Source organism: Dendrobates tinctorius, unplaced genomic scaffold, assembly GCF_039654945.1.
Source record: "Dendrobates tinctorius isolate UK_male_01 unplaced genomic scaffold, ASM3965494v1 ptg000548l, whole genome shotgun sequence".
Lineage (NCBI taxonomy): Eukaryota > Metazoa > Chordata > Amphibia > Anura > Dendrobatidae > Dendrobates > Dendrobates tinctorius.
In genome coordinates, this window is record NW_027362206.1 from 943216 (window position 1) to 955632 (window position 12417).

A 12417-nucleotide genomic window follows, 5' to 3' on the forward strand; every position below is an offset into this window, starting at 1 on the left:
TGTTCGGACTGTGTTCCGGATTTTGAGGGAGAATTCCTTGTATGTTAAGGGATCGAAATGCCTTTTTGGTGTACAGAGGATTTCATTTTTGGGATTTATTTTGTCAATTATTGAAATGGACCCGGCCAAGGTACATGCCATTTATGATTGGGTTCAACCCACTTCTTTAACGGCTCTCCAGAAGTTTTTGGGTTTTGCTAACTTTTATCGTAAATTTATAGCTAATTTTTTTGGTATTGCTAAACCACTGACTGATTTAACTAAGAAGGGTGCTGATGTGCTGAATTGGTCTCCGGAGGCTGTTTCGGCCTTTCAGGAGCTGAAGCGGAGGTTCACTTCTGCTCCGGTTTTGCGGCAAACTGATGTCTCACTTGCTTTTCAGGTGGAGGTAGACGCTTCAGAGATTGGTGCAGGAGCTGTTTTATCCCAAAAAAATCCGGTGACGTCTTAAATGAATCCCTGTGCCTCCTTTTCCCGAAAGTTCTCCCCATCTGAACGCAACTATGATGTGGGGAATCGGAAATTGTTAGCCATGAAATGGGCATTTGAGGAGTGGAGACATTGGTTGGAGGGAGCTAGACATCAAGTTGTGGTCCTCACTGACCACAAGAATTTGATTTACCTTGAGTCGTCCAAACGCGTGAATCCTAGACAGGCTAGGTGGGCCTTGTTTTTTACGCGTTTTGATTTTGTGGTCTCCTTTCTTCCAGGCACTAAGAATGTTAAGGCAGATGCCCTTTCTAGAAGTTTCTTTGCTGATTCTCCTATTGTGGCCAAGCCTACTACCATCCTAGGTGAGGGGGTAGTTTTTTCTGCCATCTCGCCCGATTTGAGACGCGCCCTGGAGGAATTTCAGGAGGATAAACCTGAGCGTTGTCCTATGGGAAAATTGTATGTTCCTGACCAGTGGAGGAAGAGAGTGATGTCTGAAGTTCATTGCTCCGCATTGGCTGGTCATCCAGGTATTTTTGGTACGTCGGTCTTTTTGGTGGCCCGCCTTATCTCGTGATGTCAGGAACATTGTGCAGTCCTGTGGGATTTGTTCCCGGTCTAAACCCTGTTCTCGCTCTAGTGGGTTGTTGATGCCCTTGCCCGTGCCTAAGAGGCCATGGACCCATATTTCAATGGATGTTATTTCTGATATGCCTGTCTCTCAGAGAATGACTGTTATCTGGGTGATTTGTGATAGATTCTCTAAGATGGTCCATCTTGTACCACTCCCAAAGTTGCCATCTTCCTCAGAGTTGGTACCCTTGTTTTTACAACAGGTGGTTCGGTTGCATGGGATTCCTGAGAACATTGTATCGGACAGAGGAGTTCAGTTTGTTTCCAGATTCTGGAAAGCCTTTTGTTCCACGCTGGGAATTCAGTTGTCCTTCTCCTCTGCGTTTCACCCTCAGACCAATGGGGAGACGGAGAGAACAAACCAGACTTTGGAGTCCTATTTGAGATATTTTATATCTGCTGATCAGGATGATTGGGTTTCATTTTTGCCCTTGGCCGAATTCGCTTTAAATAATAGAGCTAGTTCTGCCACCTTGATGTCGGCCTTTTTCTGTAACTTTGGGTTTCATCCTCGATTTTTTTCAGGGCAAGTGGAATCTTCAGCCTGCCCAGGTGTTGACACTGTGGTAGAGAGAATGCAGGAGATTTGGGACCAAGTAGTGGATAAGTTGTCTCACTCCCAGGAAAGGGCCCAGCGGTTTTCTAACCGGCATAGGACCATTGGTCCCCGGTTTAAAGTGGGTGATATGGTTTGTTTGTCATCAAAGAATATCTCTATGAAGGTGGCTTCTCCAAAGTTCAAGCCAAGATTTATTGGACCTTACAAGATTTTGGAGACTCTTAATCCGGTTTCTTTTCGATTGGCTCTTCCTGTTACATTTAAGATCCATAACGTGTTTCATAAGTCGCTGTTGAAGAGATATGTTGAAGAGATATGTTGAGCCAGTAGTTCCTGTGGTGGCACCTCCTGACCTTGTATTGGTTGAAGGTAATGTGGAATATGAGGTAGAGAAAATACTGGATTCTCGTCTGGCTAGACGGAGACTCCAGTATTTGGTCAAGTGGAAGGGTTATGGCCAGGAGGACAATTCTTGTGTCTCTGCCTCTGATATTCATGCCAATAGATTGGTACGTGCTTTTCATCGGGCCCATCCTGATCAGCCCGGTGGCGTGGATGAGGGCTTGATGACCACTCCTCAAGGGGGGGGTACTGTTGTGAGCTCATTTTCGGGTTTGCCTCTGGCTTCTGGTGAGGGTTATGGAGCTGGCTGTGCTGACAGAGGAGAAGTGAGTTCTCTATCTGGACTCCCTCTGTTGGTGACGGGAGGTAATGAAACTGATCTAAATGGCAGAGACCGGCCACCTGAGGAAGAGGACTGCGATTGGACATCAGGAGTTTCTGATTGGATATAAGGCAGCTGACTCCCTAGTTTCTTGCTGGTGATTCTTCCTGACTGTGGCTCCTGGTTTTCAGTTTGGTTCCTGCCTTCCTAAAGCTAAGTTTTCTCTGCTATTGTTCATATGAGTTTTTGTCTGGTTTACTTAGTTTATGTGTTCAGACAGCCCTGGCTGGGACTGGGCTGAATCCCCATTTTGTCTCTGATCAGTTGATCTCTTTTGCTCTGTCTTCAGAATATACCTGAGTGCTGATATAGTGATTTGAAGTCTAGCGACTTCAGGGCCTTTTTCTATCAGACGTGTTGGACATTCTTTTTGGCAGGGATTTTTGCGTGATTGCAGACAGCAGCTTTTCTTTCCTGTCCTTTCTAGTTAGCGAGGGCCCCATCGTTTGCTCAGCCTGTCTTTCTATCTGTGTCTGTGTTTTCATCTTGATTCACCGACAATTCATGTGGGGGCTGTCTATTGCTTTGGAGTCTGCTCTGGGGCAGTTTAGATTTTCCCTTTTCTTGCTTTAGGCTTATTGAGTCCTCCGGCCGTGACGAGGCGTCTAGGTTCATCGTAGGTACGCTCCACGGTTACTGTTAGTTGTTGTGGATAGGATCAGGGGTCTGCAATCCGCTAGTTACCAACCTCTCCGGTTTTCTGTGGCTTAGCTTGTTTGCTTTTCTCTCCACGGTGACCCATTCATAACAGGGGACACTGCCACAGGATAGACCCTGAGGATGAGGAGGATGGGACACTGCCACAGGACAGACCTGAGGATAAGGGGGAGGGGACAATGCCACAGGACAGATCCTGAGGATGAGGGGGAGGGGACACTGCAACAGGACAGATCCTGAGGATGAGGGGGAGGGGACACTGCAACAGGACAGACCCTGAGGATGAGGGGGAGGGGACACTGCCGCAGGACAGACTCTGAGGATGAGGAGGAGGGGACACTGCCACAGGACAGACCCTGAGAATGAGGGGGAGGGGACACTGCCACAGGACAGACCCGGAGGAGGAGGAGGGGACACTGCCACTGGACAGACCCTGAGGAGGAGGAGGGGACACTGCCACAGGACAGACCCTGAGGAGGAGGAGGTGGGGACAATGCTAAAGGACAGACCCTGAGGAGGGGGGGACACAGCCACAGGACAGACGGAGGGGGAGGGGACACTGCCACAGGACAGACCCTGAGGAGGAGGAGGGGACACTGCCACAGGACAGACCCTGAGGAGGGGACACTGCCACAGGACAGACCATGAGAAGGAGGAGGGTACACTGCCACAGGACAGAGCCTGAGGAGGAGGAGGAGGGGACACTGCCACAGGACAGACACTGAGGAGGAGGGGGAGGGGAAACTGTCACAGGACAGACCCTGAGGAGGAGGAGGAGACACTGCCACAGGACAGACCCTGAGGAGGAGGAGGAGGAGGGGACACTGCCACAGGACAGACCCTGAGGAGGAGGGGACACTGCTACAGGAAAGACCCTGAGGAGGAGACACTGCCACAGGACACACCCTGAGGAGGAGGAGGAGGGGACACTGCCACAGGACTGTTCCTGAGGAGGAGGGGACACTGCCACAGGACAGACCCTGAGGTGGAGGAGGAGGGGACACTGCCACAGGACAGACCCTGAGGAGGAGGGGACACTGCCACAGGACAGACCCTGAGGAGGAGGGGACACTGCCACAGGACAGACCCTGAGGAGGAGGGGGAGGGGACACTGCCACAGGACAGACCCTGAGGAGGAGGGGGAGGGGACACTGCCACAGGACAGACCCTGAGGAGGAGGAGGGGACACTGCCACAGGACAGATCCTGAGGAGGAGGGGACACTGCCACAGGACAGACCCTGAGTTGGAGGAGGGGACACTGCCACAGGACAGACCTGAGGAGGAGGGAACACTGCCACAGGACAGACTGTTATGATTGAGTCACCGTAGGAGGCAAAAATAGAAATGCTATCTAAGTCCAGAAAACCAGAGAAGTTGGCAGCTATCGGATTGCAGACCCCTGAACCTATCAACACAACTAGCAGTAGCCGTGGGGGGCTCCTACGATGCCCTAGGCCCCTCGATCACAGCCGGAGAACTACATAGCCTAAAGACAGAAAGGGAAATCTAAACTGCCCCAGAGCAGACCCCAAAGCAAAAGGCAGCCCCCCCACATATAATGACGGTGAAGCAAGAAGAAAGAACAAAACACAGACAGAAAGATAGACTGAGCAAAGATGGGGCCCACGCTAGCTAAGATAGGAAAGGACAGGAAGGCTGCTGTCTGCAATCCGTGAAAAACCCTATGAAAATAAGAGCCAACAAACTGACAGTAAAAAGGCCCTGAAGACGCTAGGCTTCAAAAAAGGCTATGTCAGTACTCAGGAATATTCTGAAGACAGAGCAACAGGCAAAAGGAGATTCAGCTCACCCCAGCAGGTAATGGCAGAATCCAGAAAAGCAAGGAAAACAAAACACTAATGCAAAAAGGCAAAGCAGAAATCTTAGCTTTAGATGAGCAGGAATCAGACTGGTTTCCTAGAAGTCCACAGAGAAATCACCCGCAGGCCAGAAGGGCGTCAGCAGCCTTATATTCAGTCATTAACTCCACTCAGCCAGTCATCATCATCAGCCCCAGGTGTTTGACTATCAGGCTCACTACCTTTCTTCACCAGAAGAGGGAGTTCCTCGGGCCTCAGTAGTGAAGGGGAAAATGAACTCACAACAGTACCTCCCCCTTGAGGAGGGGTCACCGAACCCTCAACCACGCCACCAGGGCGATCAGGGTGAGCCCGAAGAAAGGCACGCACCAATCTTTTGGCATGAATATCAGAGGCAGAGACCCAGGAATTATCCTCCTGACCATAACCCTTCCACTTAACCAAATACTGGAGTCTCCGTCTAGCCAGACGGGAATCCAGTACTTTCTCTACATCATATTCCATGTTACCTTCAACCAATACAGGGTCCGGAGGTGCCACCCCAGGAACAACAGGTTCAACAAACCTCTTCAACAAAGATTTATGGAACACATTATGGATTTTAAATGTGACAGGAAGAGCCAAACGAAAAGAGACCGGATTAATAATCTCCAAAATCTTGTAAGGTCCAATAAATCTAGGCTTAAACTTAGGAGAAGCCACCTTCATAGCAATATTTTTTGATGATAACCACACCATATCACCAAAATTAAATTGGGGACCAATGGTCCTATGTCGGTTGGAAAACCGCTGGGCCTTTTCCTGGGAGAGAGATAACTTATCCACCACTTGGTCCCAGATCTGGTGCATTCTCTCCACCACAGTGTCAACCCCTGGGCAGGCAGAGGGCTCCACCTGCCCTGAAGAAAATCGAGGATGAAACCCAAAGTTACAAAAAAAAGGAGACATCAAAGTGGCAGAACTAGCTCTATTATTTAAAGCAAATTCGGCCAAGGGCAAAAATGAAACCCAATCATCCTGATCAGCAGAAATAAAACATCTCAAATATGACTCCAAGGTCTGGTTTGTTCTCTCTGTCTGCCCATTGGTCTGAGGGTGAAAAGCAGAGGAGAAGGACAACTGAATTCCCAGCTTGGAACAGAAAGTTCTCCAAAATCTAGACACAAACTGGACTCCTCTGTCAGATACAATGTTCTCAGGAATCCCGTGCAAGCGAACCACCTGTTGTAAAAACAGGGGCACCAATTCAGAGGAAGACGGCAACTTAGGGAGTGGTACAAGATGAACCATCTTAGAGAACCTATCACAAATCACCCAAATAACAGTCATCCTTTGAGAGACAGGCATATCAGAGATGAAATCCATTGAAATATGGGTCCATGGCCTCTTGGGGACAGGCAAAGGCATCAACAACCCACTAGAGCGAGAACACGATTTAGACCGGGAGCACGTCCCACAGGACTGCACAAAATTCCTGACATCACGAGACAAGGAGGGCCACCAAAAAGACCGACTCACCAGATCTCTAGTACCAAAAATACCTGGATGACCAGCCAAAGCAGAGCAATGAACTTCAGACATCACTCTCTTCTTCCACTGGTCAGGAACATACAACTTTCCACTGGGACAATGCTCAGGTTTGTCCTCCTGGAACTCTTCCAGAGCACATCTCAAATCGGGCGAGATGGCAGAAAGAACTACCCCTTCGCCTAAGATGGTAGCAGGCTTGGTCACCACAGGAGAATCAGCAAAGAAGCTCCTAGAGAGGGCGTCAGCCTTGACATTCTTAGTTCCAGGAAGAAAAGAAACCATAAAATCAAAATGTGTAAAAAACAAGGCCCACCTAGCCTGTCTAGGGTTCAAGCGCTTAGCCGACTCTAGGTAAATCAAATTTTTGTGGTCAGTGAGGACCACGACTTGATGCTTAGCTCCCTCCAACCAATGTCTCCACTCCTCAAATGCCCATTTCATAGCTAACAGTTCCCGATTCCCCACATCATAGTTACGTTCAGATGGAGAGAACTTTCGGGAAAAGAAAGCACAGGGATTCATTTTAGATGTTACAGGATCCTTTTGGGACAAAACAGCTCCTGCACCAATCTCAGAAGCGTCCACCTCTACCTGGAACGGGAGTGAGACATCAGGTTGCCGCAAAACCGGAGCAGAAGTGAATCTTCGCTTCAGCTCCTGAAAGGAAGAAACAGCCTCCGGAGACCAATTTAACACATCAGCACCCTTCTTAGTCAAATCAGTCAATGGCTTGGCAATACTAGAAAATTTTGCTATAAATTTCCGATAAAAATTAGCAAAACCCAAAAACTTCTGGAGGGCCTTCAAAGAAGTGGGCTGAACCCAATCATAAATGGCCTGCACCTTGGCCGGGTCCATTTCAATAGTTGACGGGGACAAAATAAATCCCAAAAATGAAATCCTCTGTACTCCAAAAAGGCATTTAGATCCTTTGACATACAGGGAATTCTCCCTCAAGATCCAGAACACAGTCCGAATATGTTCCACATGAGAATCCCAATCCTTGTAGAAGATCAAAATATCATACAGATAGATAATCAAAAATTCATCGACAAAATCTCGGAAAATATCGTTCATGAAGCACTGGAAGACAGAAGGGGCATTAGTGAGCCCAAAAGGCATCACCAGGTACTCAAAATGTCCCTCCGGAGTATTAAACGCCGTCTTCCATTCATCCCCACGCTTAATGCGGATAAGATTATACGCCCCCCTGAGGTCAAGCATGGTAAACCAGCAAGCACCTTTAACTCTGGAGAATAGATCAGAAATCAGGGGTAACGGATACTGATATTTAACAGTAATTTTGTTGAGGGAACGATAATCTATACAAGGCCTTAATGAACCATCCTTTTTGGCTACAAAAAAAAAAAACGGCACCTAAGGGTGACGAGGATGGTCTAATATGACCCTTCTCCAACGCCTCCTTAATATAGGACCGCATAGCCTCGTGCTCGGCTACAGATAAATTGAAGAGCCGACCCTTGGGACATTTACACCCCGGGCTCAGTTCAATTGCACAGTCATAACTCCTATGAGGAGGCAAAGATGCAGACTCATTCTCACTAAATACATCATAAAAATCCGCCAAATAATCAGGAACATCATGCGACTGAGGAGAGGTGGAAAACACCGGAGCCTCACTAAGGGCACACCGACAACCCCAACTCACCACAGACACAGATTTCCAATACAAAACTGGATTATGAATTTGTAACCAGGGAAACCCCAGAACAATAGTATCATGCAGATTATGTAACACCAAAAACCTGCAATTTTCTTGATGGTCTGGGGCGACCCGCATTACCACCTGGGTCCAAAACTGAGGTTTATTTTTAGCCAAAGGAGTAGCATCAATACTCCTCAAAGGGATAGGCGTCTGCAGAGGTGTCATCGGAAATCCACAACGTTTAGCAAAATCCAAGTCCATTAGGTTTAGCGCTGCTCCCGAATCCACAAAAGCCTTGGCGGAAAATGTGGACAGGGAGCAGATCAGAGTAATTGCCAGAAGAAACTTAGGTTGAACACCACCAACAGAAAACGTGTGTGCAAAACGTTTCTCACGTTTAGGACAAACAGAAATAATATGCGAGGCATCTCCACAAAAAAACACAGCTTATTACGCCTACTGAACTCCTGACGTTGCACCTTAGACAAAACTCTATCACATTGCATAGGTTCAGACGTCTGTTCAACCGGTGGCAACACCTCTCGTGCAGTCCTGCGTTCACGTAAACGCCGATCAACCTGAATGGCTAATGACATAGAATCGTCAAGACCAGAGGGAACAGGAAATCCCACCATAGTATCTTTTACGGCTTCTGACAAACCCTTCTGAAAGAGAGCAGCCAAGGCATTATCATTCCAGGTAGTAAGTACTGCCCACTTTCGGAATTTTTGACAGTACAATTCTGCAGAATCACAACCCTGGCTCAATGCCAGCAGGGTCTTTTCAGCCTGATCAATGGCATTAGGTTCGTCATACAACAACCCCAAAGCTTGAAAGAATGCGTTCACATTAGTCAGAATAGGATCATCTGGTTTCAAAGAAAACGCCCAATCCTGGGGATCGCCACGCAGCAAAGAGATGACAATTTTAACCTGCTGCGCGGAGCTCCCTGACGAGTTAGGCTTCAAGGCAAAAAATAATTTACAATTATTTTTGAAATTCAAAAATTTAGACCGATCCCCAAAAAATACATCAGGTGTAGGAATCTTCGGTTCAGCAGCATGTGAATGAGCAAGGTAGGCGGAAATTCCCCGCACTTCCGCAGCGAGCTGCTCCACACGATCAGACAATTGCTTAATCTCCATTGAGAGAAAAAAAAATTCCCCCTACGGCCTCAGAGATATAGAGGAAAGAATATACACACTTTTTTTTTTTTTATACAATTCTTTCCTGCTATTGAGTACCCTAGAATCTGCGGTATGGCGGGTGATTCTGTTATGATTGAGTCACCGTAGGAGGCAAAAATAGAAATGCTAGCTAAGTCCAGAAAACCAGAGAAGTTGGCAGCTATCGGATTGCAGACCCCTGAACCTATCAACACAACTAGCAGTAGCCGTGGGGGGCTCCTACGATGCCCTAGGCCCCTCGATCACAGCCGGAGGACTACATAGCCTAAAGACAGAAAGGGAAATCTAAACTGCCCCAGAGCAGACCCCAAAGCAAAAGGCAGCCCCCCCACATATAATGATGGTGAAGCAAGAAGAAAGAACAAAACACAGACAGAAAGATAGACTGAGCAAAGATGGGGCCCACGCTAGCTTAGATAGGAAAGGACAGGAAGGCTGCTGTCTGCAATCCGTAAAAAACGCTATGAAAATAAGGGCCAACAAACTGACAGTAAAAAGGCCCTGAAGACGCTAGGCTTCAAAAAAGCTATGTCAGTACTCAGGAATATTCTGAAGACAGAGCAACAGGCAAAAGGAGATTCAGCTCACCCCAGCAGGGAATGGCAGAATCCAGAAAAGCAAGGAAAACAAAACACTAATGCAAAAAGGCAAAGCAGAAATCTTAGCTTTAGATGAGCAGGAATCAGACTGGTTTCCTAGAAGTCCACAGAGAAATCACCCGCAGGCCAGAAGGGCGTCGGCAGCCTTATATCCAGTCATTAACTCCACTCAGCCAGTCATCATCATCAGCCCCAGGTGTTTGACAATCAGGCTCACTACCTTTCTTCACCAGCAGAGGGAGTTCCTCGGGCCTCAGTAGTGAAGGGGAAAATGAACTCACAACACAGACCCTGAGGAGGAGGGGGAGGGGACACTGCCTCAGGACAGACCCTGAGGAGGAGGGGACACTGCCACAGGACAGACCCTGAGGAGGAGGGGACACTGCCACAGGACAGACCCTGAGGAGGAGGAGGAGGAGGGGACACTGCCACAGGACAGACTCTGAGGATGAGGGGACACTGCCACAGGACAGACCCTGAGGAGGGGGGGGACAGCTGGAGGAGGAGGGGACACTGCCACAGGACAGACCCTTAGGAGGAGGGGACTGTTGTGAGTTCATTCTCACCAGTTGTGAGTTCCCCTTCTGGACTCCATCTGGTGGTCACGGGAGGTGGTGCGGCTGGTTTGATTGGTGGAGATCTGCCACCTGAGAATGAGGATGATGATTGGATCTCGGGATTCTCAGTTTGGATTTAAGACAGCCGACGCCCTATTCAGTTGCTGGTGATTCCTTCTGGCTTGTCAGCTCTTGGTTCTCAGCTCTGTTACAGTCATCTAAAGCTAAGTTTTTCTGCTAATGTTCACACTTGATTTTGTGTGGTCTATTCAGTTTTTTGTGTGGTCTGCCAGCCACGGCTGGGGGCTGTGCTGAATTTACACTCTTATTTATCAGTATTTTGCCAATTGGCTTTTTGCCCCTTACTAGTTCGGTCTCTTTTTGCTCTATCTCAGAATATTTCAGAGTGCTGATATAGTGGGAGAAGTCTAGTGACTTCAAGGTTAATTTTGCTATCAGAAGTGTTGGACATTATTTTTGCAGGGTTTTTTGCAGGTTGCAGATAGTGTCTTCCCTTTCCTTTCCAGTCTAGTTAGTTTGGCCCCATCGTTTGCTCAGCCTATATACCTGAGTGCTGATATAGTGATTGAAGCCTAGTGTCCCCTCCTCCTCAGCGTCTGTCCTCTGGCAGTGTCCCCTCCCCCTCCTCCTCAGGGTCTGTCCTGTGGCAGTGTCCCCTCTTCATCCTCAGGGTCTGTCCTTTGGCAGTGTCCCCTCCTCCTCAGGGTCTGTCCTGTGGCAGTGTCCCCTCCTCCTCCTCAGGTCTGTCCTGTGGCAGAGTCCCCTCCTCCTCCTCAGGGTCTGTCCTGTAGCAGTGTCCCCCTCCCCCTCCTCCTCAGGGTCTGTCCTGTGGCAGTGTCCCCCTCCTCCTCCTTCTCTGGGTCTGTCCTGTGGCAGTGTCCCCCTCCTCCTCCTCCTCCGAGTCTGTCCTGTAGCAGTGTCCCCCTCCTCCTCAGGGTCTGTCCTGTGGCAGTGTCCCCTCCTCCTCCTCAGGGTCTGTCGTGTGGCAGTGTCTCCTCCTGCTTCTCCTCAGGGTCTGTCCTGTGGCAGTGTTCCCTCCTCCTCCTCAGGGTCTGTCCTGTAGCAGTGTCCCCCTCCTCAGGGTCTGTCCTGTGGCAGTGTCCCCCTCCTCCTCCGGGTCTGTCCTGTGGCAGTGTCCCCTCCTCCTCCTCAGGGTCTGTCCTGTGGCAGTGTCCCCTCCTCCTCAGGGTCTGTCCTGTGGCAGTGTCCCCTCCTCCTCCTCCTCAGGGTCTGTCCTGTGGCAGTGTCTCCTCCTGCTTCTCCTCAGGGTCTGTCCTGTGGCAGTGTCCCCTCCTCCTCAGGGTCTGTCCTGTGGCAGTGTCCCCTCCTCCTCCTCAGGGTCTGTCCTGTGGCAGTGTCTCCTCCTGCTTCTCCTCAGGGTCTGTCCTGTGGCAGAGTCCCCTCCTCCTCCTCCTCAGGGTCTGTCCTGTGGCAGTGTCTCCCTCCTCCTCCTCCTCAGGGTCTGTCCTGTGGCAGTGTCCCCCTCCTCCTCCTCCTCAGGGTCTGTCCTGTGGCAGTGTCCCCTTCTCATCCTCCTCAGGGTCTGTCCTGTGGCAGTGTCCCCTCCTCCTCAGGGTCTGTCCTGTGGCAGTGTCCCCTCCTCCTCCTCCTCAGGGTCTGTCCTGTGGCAGTGTCCCCTCCTCCTCCTCCTCAGGGTCTGTCCTGTGGCAGTGTCCCCTCCTCCTCCTCCTCAGGGTCTGTCCTGTGGCAGTGTCCCCTTCTCATCCTCCTCAGGGTCTGTCCTGTGGCAGTGTCCCCTCCTCCTCAGCGTCTGTCCTGTGGCAGTGTCCCCTCCTCCTCAGCGTCTGTCCTGTGGCAGTGTCCCCTCCTCCTCAGGGTCTGTCCTGTGGCAGTGTCCCCTCCTCCTCCTCCTCAGGGTCTGTCCTGTGGCAGTGTCCCCTCCTCCTCCTCCTCAGGGTCTGTCCTGTGGCAGTGTCCCCTCCTCCTCCTCCTCAGGGTCTGTCCTGTGGCAGTGTCCCCTCCTCCTCCTCCTCAGGGTCTGTCCTGTGGCAGTGTCCCCTCCTCCTCCTC

General features: G+C 50.0%; 1 pseudogene; it reads right to left on the reverse strand.

Moving 5' to 3' along the window:
• The window catches only part of LOC141078373 (uncharacterized), an 82866-nt pseudogene that overhangs the window by 69401 nt on the left and 1048 nt on the right, over nucleotides 1-12417 (reverse strand).